Source organism: Lissotriton vulgaris, chromosome 1_1, assembly GCF_964263255.1.
Source record: "Lissotriton vulgaris chromosome 1_1, aLisVul1.2, whole genome shotgun sequence".
Taxonomy (NCBI): Eukaryota; Metazoa; Chordata; class Amphibia; order Caudata; family Salamandridae; genus Lissotriton; species Lissotriton vulgaris.
In genome coordinates, this window is record NC_141685.1 from 2,134,553,960 (window position 1) to 2,134,579,978 (window position 26,019).

At 43.9% G+C, this 26,019-nt stretch overlaps 1 protein-coding gene across 3 annotated transcripts in view; it reads right to left on the reverse strand.

The window, feature by feature from the left end:
* The window catches only part of RAB3IP (RAB3A interacting protein), a 388,930-nt gene that overhangs the window by 285,616 nt on the left and 77,295 nt on the right, over positions 1-26,019 (reverse strand). The window lies entirely within an intron of this gene.

Here is a 26,019-nt window from a genome sequence, read left to right on the forward strand (position 1 = left end):
CCTAGGCTGCCGAGGGGTTCTCACTCAAAAGTGGCCCTAGGCAGCAACAGAGTCCTCGCTCACCAGTGGCCCTAGGCAGCAACAGAGTCCTCGCTTACCAGTGGCCTTAGGCTGCAGCAGAATTCTCACCTATCAGTGACCCGAGGCTGCAGCAGTGTCCTGGCTCATCAGTGGCCCTAGGCTGCAACACAGTCCTCGCTCAACAGTGGCCTTTGGCTACATCTGATTTCTCCCTAGTCAGTGGCCATAGGCCGCAGCAGTGTCCGAGCTTACCAGTGGCCTCGGGCTGCAGCAGTGTCCTCACTCACCAGTGGCCCTGGGCTGCAGCAGTGTCCTCACTGACCAGTGGCCCTAGGATGCAGCAGTGTTCTCTCTCACCAGCGGCCCTAGGCTGCAGCACTGCCCTCACTCACCAGCGGCCCTAGGCAGCAGCAGTACCGTCGTTTACCAGTGACCCTGGCAGCAGCTGTATGCTCATTCACCAGTGGTCGTAGGCAGGAGCTGTGGTCTCACTCGCCAATGGCCCTAGACTGCTGCAGAATTCAAATCCATTAACCCATTAGTAACCACTGGGCTGAAAAAGCCTCCACCTACCGGTGCCACCATGGTGCAGCAGGGTGCGCCGCCACCAGTGCCCCCTGGACTTCAGCAATGGTTCAACCCAGCACTGCTCACCTAGCCTGCTGCAGTACCCGCTCCAGCTGTATCCCCAAAGCACTAGCCCCCCCTGTTCTGCAGGCGTGCCCCCTCCCTTCCACCAGTGGCCCCTGGGTTACAGCAGTCCATGTCCTCAGCCAGAGAGCCCCTAGGCTGCAGCAGTGACACCGCCGGCCAGTGGCCTCCAGGATGCAGCAGTTACTCTTCCCATCCAGCACAGGGACCCTAGGATGCTAGTGCCTAGATACATGTGTTCCTCAGCTGTTTGTCCAAAAGCACTAGCTCCTGTTCTGCCAGTGGCAGTGGTGCAGCAAAGCTCCCCTATCCCCCCCCCTTTTGGAATGCAGTCATGTCCTCGCCTTGGGTGGTCCTACCCTGAGACAGAGACTTCCCCGGGCAGTGTCCCCTACATTGCAGTAGTCCGTGTTCACAATCCAGCACCGATCCCCTAGGCTGCTAGTGCCTAGATCCTCTTGGTTTTCAGCTGTATCACCGCAAGCGCTATCCCCTGTGCTGCCGGAGCCCGTGCGGCAGCTCTGCCTCACCGAAGCTTCAAAAGCCCTCTTATCAACAGTGACCACCCCTTGGCTACAAAACCGTGCTCGCAGGGCGAGATCTCGCATGCCACAAGAACCCGGGCCGTTATAGACAGTTACTGCCCGGCTACAGTCTGTGCTGGCACTTACCAGGTAGAGCGTGGGCTGCAGCAGGAGCACGGCATACCAGTACACAGTCTGCATCCTCCCGGCTCAAAGTTCCTGCGATGTGCCTGCCATTGCGTCTTCAGGCGCAGACAGTATTTATTCCAATGAGCGCAGGCAGAGCTATGCCCTGGAGGGACAGTAGTTGAAAACTGGGGCCCAGTGTGGTATACTACCCCTTCGTCCTTCTGCACTTCCACATATGAAAACCTGCCAGTGCTTACCCCCCCCTTTGTACCCGATTCCCTCTACACTAATATACCGGCTGTGGAGGAAAGAGTATGTCCAGTACCATATCGTATGAACTCCCGTCATTGCATTTCTTACTGGTGATCAGTTTACAGCTAATCTTCCAAGCCGCGGCCCTCCCCTGTGGGGCTGGGCTCATCTTTCGGTCAGGCTACGACCCCACGACATGCGGGCGGCCGTACCTCCACGGTATTGCACCCAGCCCGCCGGTACACTCAGGGGCCAAGCCATTAGTGCCCCCCCTTTCCTAGATAGATCGAGGCCTCACATTACCCGCGTTCGAGCGATTGCGCTCAGAGGGTGCTGGGGGGTGAATAACCAGCCCCCAAGGCACAAAACACTGAACGATCCCAACACTAAAGCACGGACCGATAAACACTGCAATCTCACGATGCAAGTTTATCCTCTTAAGGCTGCAAGGAAAGGGAGGGGGGCAGCAGAGTATTGTAGCTGTCTTATCATTGCGGCATTCCATCTTTAATCACTCGATAGTTGGGTCACGTGGGTTTTCCCAGACAATCCCTCACAAAAGAAATGCACACCTCTTGAATGACCCGTGAAATTAGAACTACTCATTATTTGACAACCTAAGAGGCGGGTGCACTCTCCGTCCTCATCAGCAATATTTATTCCACGTGCTCCGCTGGATTACAGTAAAGGATAACCGCATCACGTCTGCAGCTACAGCAACCCGTGGCCGGGTCTTTGGCTCGGGCTGCTGATTTGTTTCACTGCAGGAAAGAACGGGGTAAAGGGGGCAGCTCCCATTCAATAGTGTATTTAAAGGGACCCATTCTAAGGAAGCCGCTCATTAGAATTTCCCTTTCCAGATGAACCACAGTCTCGGCAGCAGGCTGCTGGCTCTGTTAATAGTCACTGACTTTTTTTGGGGTTTTTTTTGTTAGCTCATTGTCAGGCTCTACACGGACGACTAAAATACTAGGCGCCCGCAGCTCGCTGAGTAATTAAGCTGCTGGAGCAACAGAATCGAGAAGTCTCGTCATACCTGCCCGCTGGCAGGGGCACACGGACCCCCAGCACAGTCTCCGAGCCCCTCCGGAGGAGCAGCTCTTCTCAGTCCCCAGTGGGCCGAGATTACCTGTATTGCGTTGTGGAGCCGGACCTTCAGCCCCCAGAGCAACTGGGTACCGGGGACAGGAGGCGGACCGCGAGAGACTGCTTGTGCGGAGCAGCCATAGCAGGCCACCGTTGCTGGCTGCGCCTAGGAGAGGTGAGGATCACACCTTCCGTGAGCCTTACCCCTCGCTACTTGGGGCCTGCCGACTGCCGCATAATTTGCGCCAGAGGCCCAACCAGAACGATGCTAGCGGGGGCAGGGGGATGTCGCACGCAGTGCTGATGTCTCCCATCCCCCGCCATACGAGTACGGCTGCGTCAATTATCAGTACCTTATTAGCCCCCGGCTCCCGCTAGCGGATGCCCCCCCATACGCTAGACACAGGGCTTTCTGATCGCGCCGGCTGCTAACGCTATTTGCGGCTTGTGGACTGACCACCGTGGGAGCAGAAAGAAAGGGGGGGGGATCCTTACTGGCAAGCTACCACAGGCGGGGGAGGCACAGCACCTGTTGCGTTCATACTGCCCTGCAATGCAAAGCATCCCACCCCTAAATACAGACACCACCCTCGCGAAGCCAAACACCTTCAATTATGATTAAGGGCTGAAAATTACAGCTTACTGTTCCTTTTCGGTTCATGACAAAGTCTACGGGCTCAGTTGGGAAACGTCTGAGGTAATACCTTAATGTTAGTCTGATGAAGAGGGATATTCTGAGCTCCTTTAACTGTCCTATCACGCCCCTCACTGACCGCTCCGAGGTAGCCGTCATTTTCTGGCCAGCCCACCACAATGGCTTCCTGGTATTACGGCTAACGGCTTCTGCGTGCTCTCTCGTACTACTTCCAAGGACTGCCCTGAGCATTTCTATTGCTGCGGGTGAAGACTCTCAGGGCTGCGGGATCGTCTCTCCTTTGCTGTGTACGGCTAACTGCTTCTGCGGGCTCTCTACGTACTACTTCCAAGGGCTGCCCTGAGCATTTCTATTACTGCGGGTGAAGACTCTCAGGGTTGCGGGTTCGTCTCTCCTTTGCTGTGGCGCATGCACGAGCCCAACTCAGAAGGAAGCTGGAGCTCCCAGTAGCAGTCTTCCAATGACTTGGGTCCATAGCAAGGTTCTTCTTAATACAAGATACCCCGTCCTCGACCTAAAAAAAAAAGGCTGCGAACCATTGAAAATTTCGGAATCGGGGCGTGTTTTGGCATTGTGAGTGATGGATGACGTCACAGGTGGCAAGAACGCCAAAAACACGCCCCCGAATCCGAAAGAGACGGGGCTTTATTGGAGTGACGCCTATCTCCTCCAATGGCTGGCCTCCGTTTAGGAAGCCAGCCAATGGAGGAGAGAGGAGGAGAGAGGCGGGTTCAAGCCCCCATAAGCCAAGTCATTAAATCTCCAACCGGAGACTGCGCAAGCGCAGCCTTTAGGTCCTCGACCTAAAAAGGGCTTCAGGAGATAATCAGAGTCAGTTCCTCAAAGGCCATCCCGTGATTGAAACATGTATCCTCATGGTTTAATAAAATAGGATTATCACACTACTGGGATGAGCCTTCAAACCTGACTAGAGCATGTAGCAAGATTGTAAAGCTATCCTTTTGGAGTTACATGAATAGTCGTTTCCTACACGATTCTAATTTAGGCTCTTTATCCGCTTCTTTTCTCCTGTTTAAAGATACAGCCTCATTCGAACCTTTATTAGATGAGGTATGCCCACTGATTGCTAAATCGCTGTACCTTAAATTTAGGTATGGGGTATTGCAAACCAATGAAAATAAATCCAAATGGGGTTGCAACAGGGCCGACAAGGATTATGATAAATGCACATTTTGTAAACATCGTAGTGAGGTCAAGGAAGATGATGCACATGTACTCTTTTTCTGCCCATTGTATGATACACCAAGAAAAAGATAGATAAAACCACTATGCATCAATCTAAACTTAAGGCAGTGCAGAGAGGCAGAATGTGTATAGAGGTCCGAAACTATGCAATCAGTAGTTTTTTGTGTATCGAGATTCCCCTCTTGTGTGATGTATAGCAGAGCCTAAAACGGATGGAAACTGTAACAATCATCCTATAAAATTCCATTTATTTTTTTAATTTATTGTGCTGTTTTGTTTTAAAATTTGCAAGCCGTTGAACCAACTTAATGATGAACTTTCTTTTCTGTGGAGAATTAGATAATGTATGTCATCGACAGATAACTCATGAGATAAGTGTCCATACGTTTTTCTTCTTTTAAAGATTTTATGAAGGGTTTTTAATTCTTTTATTTATTTATTGTACTAATGAATTACTTGATCTTAATAGTATACTCTTTTTATGACGGATTGTTAAACTGTATGCCCCCTGATCCAATTTAATGTGACTATCGCTAACTGTGGTATGGAATTATGTTCAGAAAGGTTTTATTAAGTTTTAAGACAAAATGAAGAGAAGAAGTACAATACAAAAAAGAGGAAGGAATTTACAAGCGTAAGCGATCAAATAATCAATATGAAATGCATTAAACCAAAATACGCAATATAAATATATAATAATAAAAGAGAATCACAATTAAAGAAGAAGGGAAAGGAGGAAAGGGAGGGAGAGGGGAGGGAAAGCACATGTCATAGGTTCATAAAGTCAAAAACTACAGAGTTACAAGTAAATTGCTATGTAAAAATAGAACATTAGAAAATATTTAACAACATTATTGCAAAACATATGAATCAATAGGAGACCAAAACGACTGAAATGAATGTGAATTACGAGTAACGCCTTTAAGAGATAGCTGCGCACCTCTTCTCGTAAAGGTAATCCACGACCACCAAGCATGGACTGAAAGAGAAGAAGCATCTTTCCAACAGAAGGTAATGGATTTTAAGGCAGCTGTTATCAGAAAATTAAACAATTTTGCCTCTGACTCAGAAAGGGGATAAGTTAGGGCAATCGATTTGCAAATTAATAAATTAAAGGAAATATCATCTTGTAAAGGTAAAATTTTTAAAATTACACTCCATACTTCCAACCAAAATTTCATAATAACTGGACAGTCAAATAACATATGGCGAAGTGAACCAGGGCTAGCATTGCAGTGCCAACAAACATCAGAAAGTAACAGTTTAGCATGAAATAGACGTGATGGAGTCCACAAAGTGTTAAATAATATATAGGCATTGGTTTGATAAAGGGACATTGGGAGCCAGCCAGAGATACTGTCAAGCCATATAGAGGACCATGAGTCATCGGACCGGGAGATAGAAAGTTCATTGTTCCAGAACGACGAAATAATCTGAACATTGGAGCCCTGTGAGGTGGAAACATTTTTATAAAACACAGAGACAGCTTTAGGGGACGATGTTGCAGCTGTAAGGTAAATTAATAGGTCATTTGTGGTGGAAGAGGGAATACCATTGGGAAAGGAATCCAAAATAGAGTTACACAAGAATTGATATTTTAAAAAGGTCAGTAGCTGGAAGACCAAACTTTAACTGTATCTGTTCAAAGGGAATAAAAGCATTACCATTAAAGACATCCTTAAGATATAAAATTCCCTTTGAAATCCAAGAGGACCAAAAGGTAATGTTTCTGTTCAATTTAAGTAATGCACTGTGCCATAAAGACAAGTGGATTGTGGAAAGTAGGGGTAATTCAAAATTAGAATCTAAATCATTAATTATCAATCTGGAGGACTTAATGATAGAGGAAAGATGAACAACCTTCGCCGTGGAAGACATTGACATCAATGAAGGCAAAGAAAAGGGCCGTACAATGGAGGCTTCAATATCCAACCAAATTGGAGGTTTTACCATATGTGAAGTATGAAACCAAAGGGTACTCTGCTTTAAAATAAAAGCTTTATGGTAAAGGTGAAAGTCTGGAAGGGAAAAACCAGCCTGGGCTTTAGGAATGTTTAACTTTTTGTAAGCAATACGAGGGACTTTGTTAGACCAAAGGAATTTAGATAAGAGTGTGTCAATAGATTTATAAAAACTAAGAGGAAATTGGGTGGGGATCATTGCTAAAGAGTAGAAAACTTTAGGCGCTATATTCATTTTTATAGATTCCATTCTTCCCCACCAAGTGAGATGAAGGGCAGACCATTTGGACGTTTTGTTTTTAATGTAGTCAATTATGAAATCAGAATTAAGTTTTAATGTAGCTGGCAGCGATGAAGCAAATAGAATACCCAAATACTTAATTTTGGTTTTTTGCCAAAGAATATCTGTGTTTGGGAGCATCTCTGAGGTACAAACACATTCAAAGGAAAAAATTCAGTTTTGCTTACATTTAATTTGTAACCTGAAACCATAGAGTATTGAGCAATAATGTCTAATAGGGAAGGAACGGAAGAAAGAGGGTTATTAATAAATAATAAAACATCATCTGCATATGCTAAAGTTTTAACAGTAACATCATTGATCGTAATACCCTGAATGTCATCACAAAGGCGAATATAGTTAAGAAAAGGTTCAATGCCTAAAAGAAATAACAGTGGAGAAAGGGGACAACCTTGCCTAGTTCCTCTAAAAAGAGGAAACTGACTAGAAATTTGACCATTAATGAACAGACGAGCAGTAGGAGCAAAATATAAAGCAGAAATCATGCGAATAAAAGGGGCTCCAAAATCAAAAGATAATAAAGTTTTAAATGAAAATTGCCAGTGAATCTTATAAAATGCTTTTTCAGCATCTAGGGCCATCACTCCCGCAGGAGAGGACAGGTGAGAACTTTGTTCAATAATGTGTAATAGAGTTCTAGTATTATTAGCAGAATATCTATTTTTCATGAAACCAGATTGATCTGGATGAATAATGGAATGGAGTACAGGAGCTAATCTAGTAGCAAGGATTTCCGCATAAAGCTTACAATCCTGGTTAATTAGGGAAATGGGGCGATAATTAGAGACTAAGGTAGGATCTTTATCAGGTTTGGGCAAAACAATAATTAAGGCGTCCGTAAAAGAGCCTGAAATAGTACCAGAGGATCCAAAATGAGAGAAAAGGGTATTCAAATAAGGGAGGAGGTGAGATTGGAATTCTTTGTAAAATTCTGCTGGGATACCATCCGGACCTGGGGATTTATTCTTGGGAAGTGACTTAATGGCAAGCAAAATCTCTTCAGATGTAATTGGGGAATCTAGACCTGTTCTATCTGATAAGGAAATATGGGGTAAATTGCACTTACTTAAAAAAGAATCGATTAAAGATTCAGGGCAATTGTCAGGTTTACTATAAAGGGTGGAATAAAAATTTAAAAATTCTTGTACAATATCATTATGAGAAATAGCTACATTGCCTTGTGTACCTCGTATTGAGGTAATCTGAGTTTTATCTCTTTTAATTCGTAAGTAATTTGCAAGGAGTTTTCCTGATCTATTGATGTTAAAACGAAATCTAGCATTGGACTTTGAAAGTTGAACTCCTGCTCTTTGACTAAGGATGGCATTATATTCATAGCGGAGTTTTTGAAGTGTAAGTTTGTATTGGGGGTCATTAGAAGAGATAAAAAAACGCTCAAATTTAGCAATTTGCTTTTCCAAATGCTTAATGTTAGCGTTAAATTGTTTGTTTTCATGAGCCATAATAGAAATAGTGGTACCTCTGATGTAAGCCTTAAATGCATCCCATCTGGTGACAATTGACGTGGAATCCTCAGGGTTGAACAAAAAATAGTCTTGTATAGCTTGTAATAGTTTAGGTTTATGCTTATCAGTAAGGACAATACTTGAGTTCATACGCCACCTATTTTGTTTAGTAAAAGTAGAGGAGATATTTAAGACAAATGATATTAAAGCATGGTCTGAAATGTCTATAGTGCCTATAACAGGATTTGTAGCTGACTGAAGTAAGGAGGGTGAAATTAAAAAATAATCAATCCTTGAATGAGAATTATGAGGATTAGAGAAAAAAGAAAACCATTTTTCAGTGGGAAAGTGTAGTCTCCATACATCAGCCAATTTGGTTGTACTAAGGAAAGTTTTAAAAGCATGAAAAACTTTAGGGGGTCTAAACTTGGTAGTAGAAAGTCTATCAAGTAGCGGATCAATGATCACATTAAAATCCCCTCCAACAATCAAAGGAACTTGTCCCAACTTTAGAACTTCAGTAGATAAGTTAGACCAAAACGATGGGTCATCGGCCTTGGGGCCATATATATTAAGCAAAAAGAAGGTTGAGTCATGGATTTTAACTTTAACAACAATAAATCTACCTTCTGTATCTGTAAATTTACTAATAATCTGACAGTGTAATCTCTTAGCAAAGAAAATCGCACCCCCATTTTTCTTACCAAGGGCAGGCGATGAGACAATATTGTCCACCCACTTTTTCTTCATATAATGCAAAATGGTGTCATCAACATGTGTTTCTTGAAGAAAACAGATGTCAGCTTTAGAAGCCCCCAAATAGTCTAAAATTTTAGTTCCTTTAACTGGATGCCGTAGACCTTTAACATTAAGAGAAACAATTTTGATATCATGTGTAGTAGCCATAAAGAAGTAAAAAGAGAACGAAGAGAGATGGTAAAGGAAGAGAAGAGAGTGAACAGCCATGGAAGAAAAGTAACTCTACGTAGAAAGGTAGAAAAGGCAAGGAAGGACACAAAAGGAAGAAACAGAAAAGGATGAAAAAGCTAGAAACAGGGCACATAAATAAGGACACAGAGACGCACACCCGTTTCACAAGCATGGCCAGATACCGTTGGAGCCCATGAAGAAAGAAGAATCACCAGGAATGCTCAGACTAATTGCGTTCAGGTAATAGGAGCTTGTGTCTCCATTGATGACGAAGCTTGTTGGTCCAGAAAAAGTCTTAAGTCTTCAGGACGATGAAAAGATTTTGAGAAGGTATCCTTCCAAACTCGCATTGTAGACGGATCAAATAGACCATACTTAAAACCAAGGCTTTTCAATTGTGGGCGCAAAGATGAAAATTCCTTGCGAATAGCAACCGTTTCCTTTGCAAAGTCTTGATGGATAAATATTTTGGAGCCATTTACCAGAAGCGAAGGAATGTCTCTAGCTGCTTTCCTTATGAGGACCAAGTGATGGTGACGCAAAACCTTGAAAATCATTTGCCTGGGTTTTGCATGTCGTGGATTCCTGTGTGAGGGAATTCTATGCGCTTTGTCCACCTCAAATTTTTCCGGAAATTTGATATTTAGAAGACCAGGCACCAAAGATTCCAGGTACAGGCGACAGTCGGAGCCCTCAACTTCTTCCGGGAAATTGAAAATGTGGGGATTATATTGTCTATTACGGTTTTCCAATTCCAATAGCTGGTTATGCATTGGTACTATCTGAGCCATCAAAGGTGTAAAAGCGTCAAGTTTGGTTTTATTGTCCTGAATTTTGATAGAATTATCAGAAACTTTCATGGACAGACGCCATATCTTTGCGAATATTTTTCACTTCGTTTGCAATAGTATCAGTATTGATGCGCAGCGCTTTAATTTCTTCCAGTATCAGGTTAAGTGAAGGTTCAGAAGTTTCCACCACCTTAGATTTGTTTGGGGGAGGAGACACCTGCTGCTTCCTTTTGTTGTTAGCTAAATTTTTATTGTCCATCTTGAGGAGAAAAAATAACTTTTTGCGTCAAAAAAAAAAAAATGTAAAAAACAAATCCACCTCAAAATTTTAAGAAATATGAGGGAAAAGAGTCCAAAAGTTGTGGAAGAAAAGGCAGCTGAAGGGTTAAGGTGAGCCGTGGGAGTGGCTAGGCCCAAGCAAGGCCCTTTCCTCAGAATTGCACCGCCCCCTGTGCTGAGGCAATCGGCAGAACCTGAGCAGAGGCTGGGGAGAGGAGCCAGGAAGCAGACAGAGGGTCCCTCGCGCGTTGAAAACGCTTAAAATTCACAGCCAAGGTAGGGGGCCGGCATAGGAGGCAAGCGCTATCAAGAATGAGCAAACCTTGTGGAAAAAATCGTTGTTAATCAGCTCATTAGGCTGATGTAGTTACGGAGCTCCGGTGGCGGCCATCTTGTCGACGGGCTCGCGCGACTAACCTGTGGTATGGAATTATGACCGGTTTATCTTTTTTAACTCTGCACTTTTATGATCTAAAAGATCGAAATAAAGGTATTGAATAAAACAAAAAAAAAATAAGCAAGAACTTGTCAGAAGACTTAGTCTGACATCTGTCTTCTGTCTTTGAAGTGCAGAAAACGTGGCAAGCTAAATACAGAATTTAAAGGCATCTTTAATTGACTTGGACACAAAGGCATCACGTTTGAAAACCCATTTGCATTCTTCTGAGACTCAGTTCGCATTCATGGGGAACATGATATGGTCTGCTTGGAAATTCTTCCTCCACATTTCCCTTCTGCCTCAAATAGGATGGAACTGAGGAACTGAGGAATGGTATTCTGGAAGATCAGTTCAAAAGGCAGTTTCTAAGTGGAGAATACAATGCAAGATTTTATTAGTGCCTTATTAAAATGTACTGTATCTTCTTTTCTTTATATTCCTAATACTTGCAATAATAGTTGTTCTTGTTTTACACACATTGTGTATAAAAATTATTTATAACTATATCAGAGGTATGTTCTTTGACATTACAGATTGTGATGGAAAACCACCTAGAGAAATCAACTGGATAGAGCATCTGGCCCGTTTGGAGAAGTTGATACTAACATGTGCCAGTGATTTAGAGCATGGGTGGGCCAGAGAGGCCCTTGCCCACCATCTCTTCAGTTCAGGCCCAGGCTACGTACACAAGTCCAAGGGCTAGGGGAAATCTACCTAAACACATTCTTTCGCATCAGGAAGGCTTTGAAAACAGAATGGTGAGGAGACAGTATGCAATGCAGAGTTAAGGGACGAGGCCAGCAATCACTGGGTGACAACTGTGCTGGCTCTCAACTAAGCCTTTTAAAGAGGAAGCATTCGTTTGGAGAAACTGTTAATGGCCTGCAATGGTCTGCAGGGGATTCTCAACTGGATAGATTAGAGGAGAACAGTACAGAGAACAAATGGTACAAAAACAAATCTGGACCGATTTCCATTGTGCTTTACAAAGAGATGTTTTCAAGCCCCATACTTAAACCCGTATATGAGCATAAATAAAAATAAAACTGGATAAAAACTGTAACCGTCGTGCAAGAAAGAAAAACTTCATAGTTCCATCATATGAGAACGTAAGACTTATTTTTAAAGGAAAAATAGCAATGTGGCTTTGTACATAAATTCTCCCTTCAGAACGGCATAGGATTTCAAGTACTTCAGCAAGGCCTACTATTTTATACGGAACTGGAAGTCAACCAACTTGTTATGACAAATGTGCTAATAACTAATGGATCCGCTGTAAACTTAAACTTGGAGGACGTCTTATTCAGTGAATTTTTATTTACCAGGGGGTGAGAGAGTTCGAGTTAGGTTCTCAATGATCTGCAGTGATGGCGACCTATTAATCGGTATGTAAACAAGCATTTGCAATGCAATAGGTCTCGCATTATTTAAGTTTGAGCAATAGTACTGTAAATGGCAATGTTTTTATTTTTATTTATGCGCTATTTTAATTTTCTTTGCATAAAAAAGTACATATAAAATATGTGTTGTAGAAAAGTAATTTATGCAGTATTTACATTTTCTTTGCATAAAAAAGTACATATACAATATTTCTTGTAGAAAAGTTAAACATTTTAATGATGTGCCTAAATAATTTTCATATGTACATTCTATTTGCAAACGGATGGGGTGGGGGGGGGGGGGGGGGGGTCTGAAAACTGAAGGAGGTTCAAGTCTGGCAACCACGCTCAACACCCAGTGATTCCCAAAGTTATACCTTACTGATAATTCAAGTAAACAAAGACAGAAAGGTCAAGTTAAAAATCAATACAGACTTTTTCTGCTATAAATTCAATTTAATCGTAATGTCTTTGTAGACTCTTTAAAATATGAGCAGAGGGCCGGTATTTTTTATTTGAGAATAGTAGCAACAACTCTGCCAGCTAGCGAGAGCAGGGGAGACAGGTTGCAAACAGAGAAAACACACTTGGGTTCTCGATTCACTGTTATCTTTGCATACTAGCGCCTATCGTTTTAAGGAGTAGTAAAAGCTATATAAATAAAATTACAATAGTTAGCATAAAGGACGGAAAGGGCCAGAGGTACTTCACTACTAGGCAAGCTAACGTATTTAGTAATGTTAGCATTTCACATATAACACAACTCGAGTACATTTTACGCCGGTGGGGGCTTGAATCTGCCGAGATGCTGTTGCGCATGCGCAAGGCCATACCCAAAATGGCTGTTGTGTAAAGGGATTAAACTTCCTATCTCGCAAGGGCGACTACTTCCGGTCGGAGCACTTTCAACGTAACACCCAGTTCCGTTGTTGAGATTCTCACGTGTCGCACAGAGCCAGGGTTAGAGAAGTGGCAGGAGGTGAAGAGAGCGGAAACTGTGGTTGCAGGATGCCGCGGCTCGCAGATCTGGATCTGATCGGAACCATTGGAGAGGAGGAAGATGTGCCCGAGGAGCCCGAGTCCGATTCTGGTGGAGAGGAGGTGAGGAGGGTGGAATAGGGTGGCACGGGCTGAAAGAGAAGCATTTGAAGTACAGAAGCGTAGCATGGCAACTCGTCCTATGTTGTGAGTTTTATTTCTAGGTAATCCTGATTAAAAGCCACCAGCGACCAGCGTGTAGGTGCGGCGGCGGCGACGGGGGGTGTGCCTGTGTATGCGTGTGTATGTACGCATGCGTGAGTGCTGTGTATGCGTATGGCTGTGATGTGCGCATGCGTGAATGTTGGTGCGCGTGCAAGCAGCTGAATCCAGCCGGGGAGAAGCGCGTGACAGTTTTTTGTCCGTCATTCCCCCGTGTCAGCTCGCTATAAGTCTCCAGCCTGGACGCATCCTTCGGATGCGAATTTCCAGGCGAGACCTAAAAAGGATGGTATTGAGTGTGCCAAAATGTCGTTTTCAGTAATTCAGTTAATTCAAGCATTTTCATTCATCCAGTTGTCATTTTCTCATCAAGTTGAAATGGCACAGAGATAGATAGTCCTCTGTAATTCCAAGTGGAAATGGCAGTGATAAAAACAGCTCTGATGATGCACCTCAGGCACGGGGCTGACAGTTATTATTCACACAGCTCTGATGATGCACCTCACGCACGGGTTCAAAGCTGTTATTATTCACACAGCTATGATGATGCACCTCACGCACGGGGCTGACAGTTATTATTCACACAGCTCTAACGACGCGCCTCAGGCACGGACTCACAGCTGTTATTATTCACACAGCTCTGATGATGCACCTCTGGCACGGGCTCACAGCTGTTATTATTCACACAGCTCTGATGATGCATGCTTGGCATGGGCTTAAAGCTGTTATTATTCACACAGCTCTGATGATGCACCTCACGCACAAGGCTGACAGTTATTATTCACACAGCTCTTATGATGCACCTCAGCACGGGGCTCACAGCTGTTATTATTCACACAGCTCTGATGATGCACCTCATGCACAACCTCACATCTGTAATTATTCACACACAGTGATGACCCCGGGGGCAGCCTGCACCTTCCTACGCTACTGTCTCTGCATATCACAATAAGTCTGGTAATGGGCAAACTGTCCTGGTTGGCATGACATGAGGAAGTCTGGTAATGGGCAAACTGTCCTGGTTGGCATGACATGAGTAGGGAAATTTTAAGGAAAAAAATGCAAAATTCATTTTCACAACCTCTTCCTTGAACTTTGCCAAGCAAACTATTTTAAAAAGACCCATGAAGACGCCCGCCTGATTTTTCCACTATGTGCTAGCAACATATGGGGGAAAGACTTAAACGAAGGGCCACAGCTAAAGTGCACTCATTGGATTCAAAACAGAGTTGGTAGGATTCTGGCATCTGACACATTTACACTTTTTAAATCCGCACCAGGGACACAAACATCCAACAATATCCAGTTTGCTGTGAGAATAAGGCATCATTTTCCTTTCGAATATTGAGCAATTTAAATGTTACTGCAAGCAAAATGATGGGGGAACATACATGTACTGTATGCAGCCTATGCAGTAAAATCAGAAACATTGACCGTAGTAATTCCCACTAATTCCCCCACAGCAAGTTATCAGATGCTTCCATTACAAATCCAGATTGCACTTTAACTTCATTTTAAAACACATCAGCACTGCAATATGGTGGCTTGTGAACAGGTAGGTGTACAGTAGCCATAGCTGCCAAAGTTTGAGATTGCTATGTGTGACTTTTTCATAATTTCAGTGTAATTATGAGTGACATTTCAACATCTATGAGTGACATTTTCTCATCAGCAAAATTAAGCAATGAAGACGAGGGGAACATATTAATATCATCACAGTATCCACGTCACAATATCAACTGCTTATTAAAAAATTGTCTTACCATCATCTAGGTGAGGCATACGTCAAGTGCATTATGACGATCCCCTGGACAACTTCAGAGGTAGCAGATTGGTTGTCGGGCTCTCATAACATTGTTAACTAAATCTGTCCTTGCACTTTTTGGCGCTCCATAAACTGCAGGCATGCTCGGGCCGCCAGCCACCGCGGGAGGCCGTAGCAATTAGAGTTTGACCCCCGGCCCTCCTCCAGTGATAGTCGCGCAGGCCTTGGCACTGTCCTCCCACTGTGCATGAAGACGACCCCCTGGACAACTTCAGAGTTTGAGGTAGCAGATTGGTTGTCGGGCTCTCATAACACTGTTTACCAAATCTGCCCTTGAACTTTATGGTGCTCCACAAATTGCAGGCAGGCGGGGGCCGTGGGAATTAGAGTTTGCCCCCACGGCCTTCCTCCAGTGATGGTCGCCCAGGCCTGGGCACTGTCCTGTTACTGACTCTTGCCGATCCCCACCCAGTGCCATGCTGCAGAAATGAGACAGTCCTGGGGGCCCTGATTAACTCGCAAGCAGCCCCACTGTGTGAGGGACTTAGACGATGCCCACACTTTTTCAAAACAGAGGCCACAGGCTTATATTACAACTCCAAGGGAGGCGTGCAGCCGCATATTTAGATGGCTGCAACCGCAGGCGATGAAGACTCGGGGGAAAGATAGACCTGCCACTGATCCGAAGAGCTGGCTGAGATGAGGTGGGAGCACGGAATAGGAGAGGACCAACTTCTAGAGTTCGTGAGCCGGAGAGCCCCTTTCTGAGACCTTGCTTGAAAGGGGGAGGATCAGACTGGCAGGCTAGGACCTCGCAGTGGTGAGGGGACAGACGGCGGCAGCTGAGGACGGCACCGTTGACACTGAGAGGTGGGAAGGAGAACAGGCCCAAACTGCACTAATGCATCACCAGTGCAGATCAGACTGCGATGGAGGAACGGCCCGGAGAACGCGTCGGCCCTGCTGAAGGTGGGAACAGTCATGGGCGCGGGCCGAGACACAGGCTGAGCGTCCTGTTGCTAATAGTGCATTGAGGGTTGGATTGACCCCTACTGCACTGCTGTTTTGCCTGAGCGGGTTTCCTCGGGGACAGAGAGACGATCCTGGCACGAAGGGCTTTGGCCTGGCCAGAGAGTTCCGGGCGGGGCCGCCCACTAACAGACTGTCTGTCCTGGCGGCTCCTGTGTCACCGACTCCCTTCCGTCGGCCGCAGAAAAATATTGAATTTTCTCCTCAATAACAGCTAAGAAGCACGTGGCAGACCGGGTCGGAAAGAGCCCGCGGCTGATGGCGCCATGATTATATTAAAGCTCCCTCCGGCCAATATTATATGCCTGCTACGCCTGGAGTGCCCACAAAATTGCCTGCTCCCTTCAGCTCGAAAAACATACTCCTCGCGCTCGGCGGCACTGAGACGTGCGCACGCAATTACAACAAGCAAACATCTAAAATGGCAGAGCAAAACGGTAATCATGATGTGCCCCAGCCCACCACTGAAGAACATAAACCCAAAGCTAAGAGAACAGGACTTACTCTGGCGGCATACTGTAGTGATGTAATGCGTGGACAGGGCAACGAATGAAGAGTAAAACGGTTCATACTGTTTATCGTGGTGTAGTATCTCCGACTCACTAGTAAAAGAAACAAGAAGCCGTGAGCGTGCACACTCCCGAACTTCCTGTTTTGGGATGTGCACGCTCACGGCTGTCGTAGGGCGGGACTTCCGTCTTTACGAGAAGCCCGCGCCCACGGAGTGGATGGCCAGAGGACCGGTGGCAGCTGAGGCCGCTGATGCGGTAAGTGGGCCATAGTGGGGGGCGCGGTGTGTGTCTTTGTGACTGTGTGTGTGTGTGCGTGCGTCTGTCTGCGCGTCTGTCTGTCTGTGTGTGTGTCTGTGTGTATGCCTGTGCCTGCAAGGCATTATGGGCTGCGCCGCATATTAAATGAGCGGCTCTCCCGCTGCTCCGGGGAGAGCCACGCTGGCGCTTCGCCGCTTCCTGGGCCATAGATGGGGGGTCTCTGTGTGTAGGTGCGGCGGCGATGGGGGTATGTGTGCCCGTGTATGGATGTGTATGTGCGCATGCGTGAGTGCTGTGTATGCGTGTAGCAGTTGTGCGCATGCGTGAATGTTGGTGCGCGTGCAAGCAGCTGAATCCAGCCGGGGAGAAGCGCGTGACAGTTTTTTGTCCCTCATTCCCCCGTGTCAGCTCGCTATAAGTCTCCGACCCTGGACGCATCCTTCGGATGCGAATTCCAGGGCGAGACCTAAAAATGGACATCAGCTGAGGCTAACTGAGGTATAGGATTGGCTGCTGAGAAATCGACACATGGTCTTGTGAAAAAGACAAACAATAAGGGAAGGCATCATCATAGCAGTCTTAGTGCTGGTGGCAAACAAAATACATTGCGAAAGTGAACTCTTTAGCACGACAAATGCAGGTTTACAGCAAAGATATTGATATGTTGGTACATACATAACAGAATATCTCAACTGCAAATGCGCGTCCAGGAACTGAGAACTTAGAATTGTTCTCCTTTAGAACAAAGCCTGCGCCCCACCATGGGCACCTGCTAAACTATGGAAGCTGCCACGCCAACTGGACAGAGAGCTTCCATTATTTAGCACAAGAGACGCAATAAATTATGCATTCATTCTCGACAAGAAGAAAGCGGTGATGTATTAGCTTACTGAAGGAAAAATACAACGGTTAAAAAGATGCTACATTATTAACTCCTATATACAACTGCACATTTAGGAGTCAAAACCCTCATTGTTCTCTTCCAAATATAACGCCAAACACAGTTTAATGAGACCTATACATTTACACAGCTCCACAAAGTTTGAAGGTTGCACATGCTTGGTACTAGAAAAACACTGGGTTGTTGCCTGAAATAAAAACAGAAACTTAAGACTATAGCATGCACAAATACTCTAATAATGACAATACCTAATTTGTATTGTATTGTAATTGCATTTATATAGCGCTTGCTACCCCTGACGAGGCGTCAATGCAATTTTTCAGCGAGTACCACGCTATTCCAGAGCCCATAAAGGATTAGTGGTGAATTAGTATAGTGAATTATAAAAGTAATTTAAGTGGTGGATATGTTAGTCAAATATTTGGATTACAGATGTTATATAAAACATTGCTTCTTCAAAAATTATATTTTTCTTTTTGTTCCATAAATATGCATGGTGTTTTACACGTTAATTTTTATTCTCCATCTATTTGGAGTAAATGAGTGTGTGTTTTAGGTGAATATAAGTACCACCCCAGACGCTGTGCTACAGCAACAAATGCAGAAAATGATCCTTGCAAAAAGCATGTCATTAGATAATATTTCGGTGTTCTAACTGGAGAGACAAAGTGATAGCTCACTGCAGATGAGCTCCGAGTTGAAGCAACTGATATCTTTCCACCTGCGGGTAAAAGAATACTCTCTGGCCATAGAGAGACAGCCACTGCCAAATGCATTAAATCGAGTCAAACTTGGAAGAAATGTTGGGTTTGCCAACAAAATCTGTATTCCCAATAGGAAATGGATTTTTTTTATTGATTTTTACATTCTTCTTTATCATTGTAAACAGCAGACAAAGAAATAAAATACATTTCAAAATTAGTATAAGAAAAGGTGTCAATCCTAGTAATGAAAGATACATCCACAAGGTACACATACATAAGATGAAAACATACTTAGTCAACAGCTAGCATTTGATATCTCAGGAACATTACAATACAGTCTCTATTCATATATTAAGGTGCATGTACTTAATCCAGAACCAGTACAAGACGGTGCATTTTCAGTGCAAATGGCAGAAAGTAGAAGTGCTTGATCTGATACAGTGCACCAATGCAGTGTCACAAATCAGACCAATACACAAAAGGAACCAGCCCAGATCAGAGGATTCCAATACAATAGAGTACAAGTGCATATGTTACTGTGATATCTTCATATGGTAATAAAATGCAATCAAATATGGCATGAGAGCTCATTTGCATATCGAAACATGCCGATACAATCCTAGCCAGCCTAAAGACCAGGATATTTCAGCCAGGGAGCTAACTCTGTACCTCTCCCCCTTTGTTTAATCATTGCACATTCATGCCTTCAATCCATTTCGATTTAGGTGAATAAATAACACCTTGAACTCTACTCTGACAAATGTTGGGGGCTCTGGACTAAGCCAGTCTGATGCAATGCATAGCTGTGCCACTGCCATAGCAATAACTACAAGATATGCCTCCTTCCTTAAAGCACTGTTGCTCCCAGAGCCACTTGTCACCCCAATAGCATCAACACAGGGGCAATCTGGACCTGCTCGCCAATAATTGATCCAATAAAGGTACAAATATACGGCATGAAAGAATCTAATTTAGGGCATGAAGAAATATGCAGACAATTTCAGCCTGCTCCACCCCACACCGGTAGTAGTTGCCACTAGATCTACCACCCCATCTAGCAAGTTTAACCAGAGTGTAACATAGGTCAAATATGGTTAACAAATGCTGGCTTTTTAATCCCTCGGCCAATAGCACTTTACTGCCTATATAGTATTTTGGGCTTTCAAATCGTCAAGTAGGCCTTTTATCATGAGATTATAGATTGAGCCAATCCTGTCTCTCCGACCTACAGACTCTGCTAAGGGGATCTGATCCATTGAAGATGATCCTTTTTTTCCTAATTAATAAAATACTAAATCTAGAGACATTTAATAAATAAGTAAATAAAATCACCCTTAGTCAAACCAAAGATTCCCTGTAGCTCACCAAATGAATGAAATTGCCGTTCTCCATATAGATCACCGTAAGCAGCAATTCCCTTCTGTACCCATCTACTAACATTTATATCATGAAACACTGATGGGAGTACTGATGAGCCTCACAAGGTTTACAATATTAGAGCTTTGTGGTGCCTAGTCTACGCTTCATTTGCCACCATCCCCTTTATGCAGCCCTTAGAATCTCAAATGTGTTTTTCTTGTAATAGTTTGTTTCCACATTCTTTAACCCTTTCGATGCTGATGACGAGCTGAGCTCGTCATCACCCACGGGTGTCGTGTGCTGATGACGAGCTCAGCTCGTCATAGTGCCACTAAAATGGCATTTTCCAGCACAGGGGGGGAAAACGCCCAGCAGCCATGTGGTTAAGAAGCAGACCATGGCTTCACTCCCCAAAATTAACTCATAAATCGTCAGGGTTTCTGCCAAATGTAATACATACATTCCTCTCGTGATTAAGATCCCCATATGTTGTAGCATGCTTGACCAATAGTACTGCACCAAATTAAGAACAGTTCAACCACCGCGCATCTTGGGGAAAACCATATACTTAGTGTCTTTTCTCGGCTTCTTACATTCCTACAAAAAGCTAAAACAAGCACTTGCTTAGTCAACCAAGATTTGTTAATTTCCAAAGGACGGCCCTAAAAATATACAGCACCTTTGGCAAAATTGTCATTTTTAGTACATTACATCTCTCAACCAACGAAAGATGTAAATGATTAATCCTACCAAGTTCTTGCTTTATGTTATATAACAGTGGTGCCAGATTCAATTCTACTAATTAATATAGGGCTGCTGTTACTCTAACCCCTAAATATACTGCATCAGTCTCCACCCGCTGATTTTTACATACAGTTCCTTTAGTGCAGACAACTTGAGACCTACCCTTATTCAGTCTATACCCAGAAACTCCCCAGATTTCTTAGCTTCATTTTTAATTGCAGCAAGGATCCCTAAACGGTCGGCTGTAACCCCTGCTATGTTGTCTGCATAGACCAGGACTTTACATTCTACTTTGTTTCACCACAACCGGCCTGATATGTATATTGCTCTCAAATTGTGCAATAAAAGGGTCAATGTACTAAGAGAAAAACAGGGATGAATATGGACAACCATGCCTTGTGCCTTTTGAAATTGATATCCTGTCCAACCCCATCCCCGTTATTCGCAATGTGCCCTGGGTGCTTGATACAATGCTTTAATAAATCTCTTGCAAATCCTTTCCATCTTAAAACTGCCCAGAAACACCTCCATGATACTTGATCAAAGGCCTGCTCAGCATCCAATAAACTAGGCTCATTGGTGCCCCATGGCCTCGGCTACGTCAAACAGAGTAGTCACCCCGTTAGCATGAGCCACTATCCCACACAATGGGATTAAACCATGTTGTTGAGGAGATACGAAAGCAGAGAAAACTTTACCCAACTGATTTGCAAGGATTTTGGCATAAATGTTAGCATCACAATTTTTTAAAGAGATAGGCCTTTATGAGACTGGGTGCAGGGGCGATTTACCTATTTTCCTGAATAGGACTCTGTTAGTTGTTTCCCATGAGAGTGGGTTTTCATCAGCCTGTGCCTTTTTAAAAAAAAAAAAAAAAAGGAGCACATCTTGTCGGAGTTCACTAAAAAGGCCTTAAAAAACTCCTGAGGCAGATTATCTGGACCTGTGACTGTCCTGTAGGCTAAATAGTTAATTGCCTCGGATACCTCCTCTAAAGATATTGGTTCATCCAGAGAGGCCTGTTCTACCTCCGTTAATCTAGCTCTATCAAATGCCCCCAGTAGATCCTCATACCCATCTAGAGGAGGGTCTATATCTTCTGTGTACAGATTTTCATAAAAACCTTTAAAGACCCTGATAATATCCATTGGGGAGTCTCATTTATGCCCTTGCACATCTATCATAGCCTATATCCCATTTTTTGCCTCTTTTTGTCAAATCGGTACTGCTAGTAATCTTCCGGTGTTCTCGCCATACTCTTAGCACTCCGATCTATAGTTATGGAATTTAGCAGCTACTTGTTTACTAAAATACTGAGTGATCTTTGCCTTTAATATAGCCATTGTTTGCTGAACCTCCAGGGTATCTATTATTTCAGCAAGTAGTCTAGTCAAGCTCTCTTCTTCTAGAGACAAGTCCTTATATAGCCCCTGAATCTCAGTATAGCTTTGTTTTTGTTGGTATAAACTAAAGCTAAGGGTTTCGCCCCTAATCCCAGCCTATAAAGCATCCCACACCATACCATCCGAGGTCGACCTCCTGTTAAGCTCCAGAAACTTGGTTATCCATTTACGCATATGCTCTAAATAGGTTACATTGAGCAAGAGTTTCTTGTCGAATGTCTAATTCTCCTGCGGTTTGGTAACACATGTTTTTTTAATTTCAAATACCAGTGGGCTATGGTCTGAGAGGGCCCTAGAATACCTCTCTATTGTAGCTCAGCCAGCAAGTATGGTGGCTGTGAAAAAAATAATCTAATGGAGCAAGTTTGCTATGCAGAAGAGAGAAAAACAAAGCCTAGGTCTGGAGCATGCCGTTTTTCCGATATTTTCATAAAGCCATGGTCTTTGAACATACGATGTATTGCTCTAAATACCTACGGCTTCCTACCTGTATAAGACTGAGTTACTGATTGATCACTCTTTAACTCTGTATGGATAATGAAATCTCCACACAGAATGAGAGGCTTTGGCCATGATGACAGTTCAGTATTCGGATAATCAAAATGTTCTGTTTCATCCACGTTGAAGTCATAAACTGAGCACAGAGTAAAACGGAAATTGCCACACAGCATTCTAAGATAGCCCATCGGCCAAGTTTATCAGTAGTGCGGAGAATAAAGGAGCACTTTGATTTATTTGCGATAATACCCACCCCTCTAAGTTGTAAACACCTGTTGTGTGGAGCCCAAGAGTGCGAAACCCAGATACTTAAAAAGGCCCTATTTATCCCATAGGATGTCGGTTCCTGTATGCATCCAACATCTGCTTTCATGACCCTCAAATCCAATGCCACCACCCACCCTTGGGTCCTATCATTAAAACCATAAACATGGTTTGTGCAAATGCATTAAGTTCTGATCAGCCATTCAGTCTTTTTCTTAGGCACCCACCACTCAAGCAGCCTATCTACCACCCAGCAACCTGCACCCGATAAGATGGACAGACAAGCTTTTTGCCCCAAAAAAATAAACAGGAGAAAAAATAAAAACCACACAAATATCTCTAGCTGTGATCTGAAAACGTTTCGTCCATGACAGCGGTGCCACCAACGAGTAAACCAAACCCCATTCAAAAATAGAAAATCTAAGGAAGGAATTCAGTTAGCAGGCTACCTTACCTAAATACTCTGTACGTGAGTAAAGATTGAAAAACCACGATGATTTGGTGGAGTTGAAGCAATGGTGCATAATAACCTAGTTGTTGGTATTCTCACCACGCAAGGAAGCAGGATGCAAACATGGTGGGAAAATATGTAGGCACAACAATCTATACAGTGAAAACCGAGCTGGGTAGCAACAGACTACAACAAAGGATAGAGAAGAATCCGGAAAGTGCATCAAGAGGAGTGCCGGAAAGTGCATCAAGAGGAGTGATAGCGTTAAGGCCAAGTCTGATCCGGTTCAAAAGGCCCCTTGAAGAGGAGAGTTTGCAATTATTTTCTGAATTGCAGGAGTGATTGGGCAAGCCTGGTGTGTGGTGGAATGAACTCCTCATCCTCGGCACAAAGTATTAAAAAATGCTTGTCTTATTTTCATTTTTGCATTTCTTATAGAGTGTTCTGGTTGCTTGGATTTCGAAAGCCTCTAGAAGTGTTAAGTTTGTCTGAAATGTACAAAGGAGTATTGGTCATTGCAGTCTTGGAGTCCTAAAGGTGATGCAGCAGGGCTTGAAGATAGAACAAGCAAGCTTGCAGATTAAGCCAATGTAGTCTCTCCCTCCGGTGCATAGACAAGTGCCCCGGTCAACTCAAAGTGGAACAGGACCACTGCCTAACGTTCTGTTGTGCAATCCATCTCAGGGAGTGTATACTTAATCTTCCAGAGAAGTGACATCTGTCTCAGAAATCCGGTTTATTTGAAGATAAACCTCCAAAGGATATGACAGCAACATAAGGGATGAAGTTTAAAATCATTCAGGTCATGATCTAGCATAGTTTAGCATGACATACCAATACATACAGTAACTTACCACAAATTAACATAGGATCATTTAACATAGCATACCGCAGCATACCAAGCAGAATATAACAAAGCACATAGCAACAAATATTAAAGATCATACATGTATTTAAAGAGTGCATGTTCACACCTTATGGTGTCTCAACACTACTGACAAAAACAGATGTTCATTGTCACCCAACTCAATCATACTAATTTTATGAGCCTCCTCTTTGTCTATTGTTGCAGGCAAGGTGTATGAATTGTGTCCTTGATGGATTGAGTTCTGTAGTAAGTGCCAGACATACATGTTTGAATGAAGTTGAGGCAATCTATCAGATGGATGGTAGATGACGCTGACTGGTGGGCCTTTCAGATATAGCTGGATATCCTTCAGCACATGGATGGACTTCAATTCAGGCAAGGGTTCGCCGAAAGACCTCAGTATTAAGTGGGAGGTTTTACGGGGGGCCACAATGGCTGAAAGTAATAGGTCTGGGGTATGCTGCATGTCCCTGGCAGTTGTGGATATTTGCATTAAATTAGTGGCATCTGGAGAGGTAGGGAAACAAGCCAGTGGATATCGGTGCTGCTGAGGTTCACCTCAGGTGGAGAGAAAGTATGTAAGGTGGTCTAAGATGGAAACCCCAATACAAATTCAACCAGGACCTAGTGACAGGAGTGCCCAGGCTTGGTGATCTATCATTTATCAATGATTCGGTGCAGACTTAAATAGATTTGACAGCCATGAAGGAAGTGGCAGGTGACTATTCTTTCATACAGCTCAATGGCTACTACTTTTTCAATGTTCTTTAGAAGGAAGGTGAATGAAGGACCGGTACTAAACATAGCCATCAGGGAAAAAGTTGATTTATTAAAGCATGGAAGGATCTGTCCCATATTGAGTGCTTTTGGGGAGGAGGTCTGAGGAAGCAAGATGGAAGAGAAGATACTCTGTTTTTTTTTGTTTTTTAAACTTTATTTTCCCATTTTTTAAATGTACAGGAACAAAATGAGCAAAAGCGTATAATTATTAGCAATAGGGAGAGCGTGCATTTCAAAATACTTAAAGGCAATCATAGCATGTAGAGGAAATGAGGAAAGTCATGCTGGTGAATGACAATGACAGTGCAGACATGAACGGAACATCAGAATGTACTGGCGTAAGTGTATGTCACATTAGGAAGCCAGGGGTATCTCTGGCAACGCAGTAGTAACATTGAAAGCATGGGGAGACCTAGAGAAAAAAAAGTAAAAGACCAAATAAAAACATGCATAGAAACATTTGGAATCAATTAACATATCAGCCGACCCCCTCGGGGACAATACCCCCTTGCTGCTGGGGACTGTAGATATGCGTTTTTCTTGGTAATGTAGGCTCTATACGGACCCAAAATGTCCACCGGTCTGGACGCACTAGAGATCTGAGTGGAGTATTCCTCACAACTAATGCTGCAGAAAGCTATACTGCCAAGCCACGATTTCAGCGTAGGGGACAGTTTGTTACCCCATAACAAAGCAACTTCTCTTTTGGCCACCAGAAAGCCCATAGCAGCGAGTTGTCTGATAGCCCGGGGGAAGTTGGTAACGTAGCCAAGCAATGCGATCTCAGGAGTGGGAACAAGCTGCATGCCCAATATGTCACCCAGGGTATCATGTATCCAAGACCAATAATCGTGTAAGTTGGGGCATGTCCAAGAAAGATCAGCCAAGTCAGCAAAGGGAGCCTTACATTTCGGACAGTGGTGGGGCCTACCAGGGTCTATTCTGTGTGAGCGTGCCGGGGTATGGTACAGCCTACGGGGGAACTTAAAATAAAGGAGTTTGTGTCTACTTTTTAAGGACACGTCTTTAGTTGCCCTACAGCATTGCTCCCATTGATCGTCCGTGATGGGTCTGCCCAGGTCCCCTTCCCACGCAGTGCGCACCCCGGAGTTTGAGACAGGAATGGATTCGCAACACAGCTTGTATAATTTATAGACCAGATGCGCCCCGTGGGGTGTTGAATTAGAAGCGTCAGCGGAGGTGCGGGCTCCGG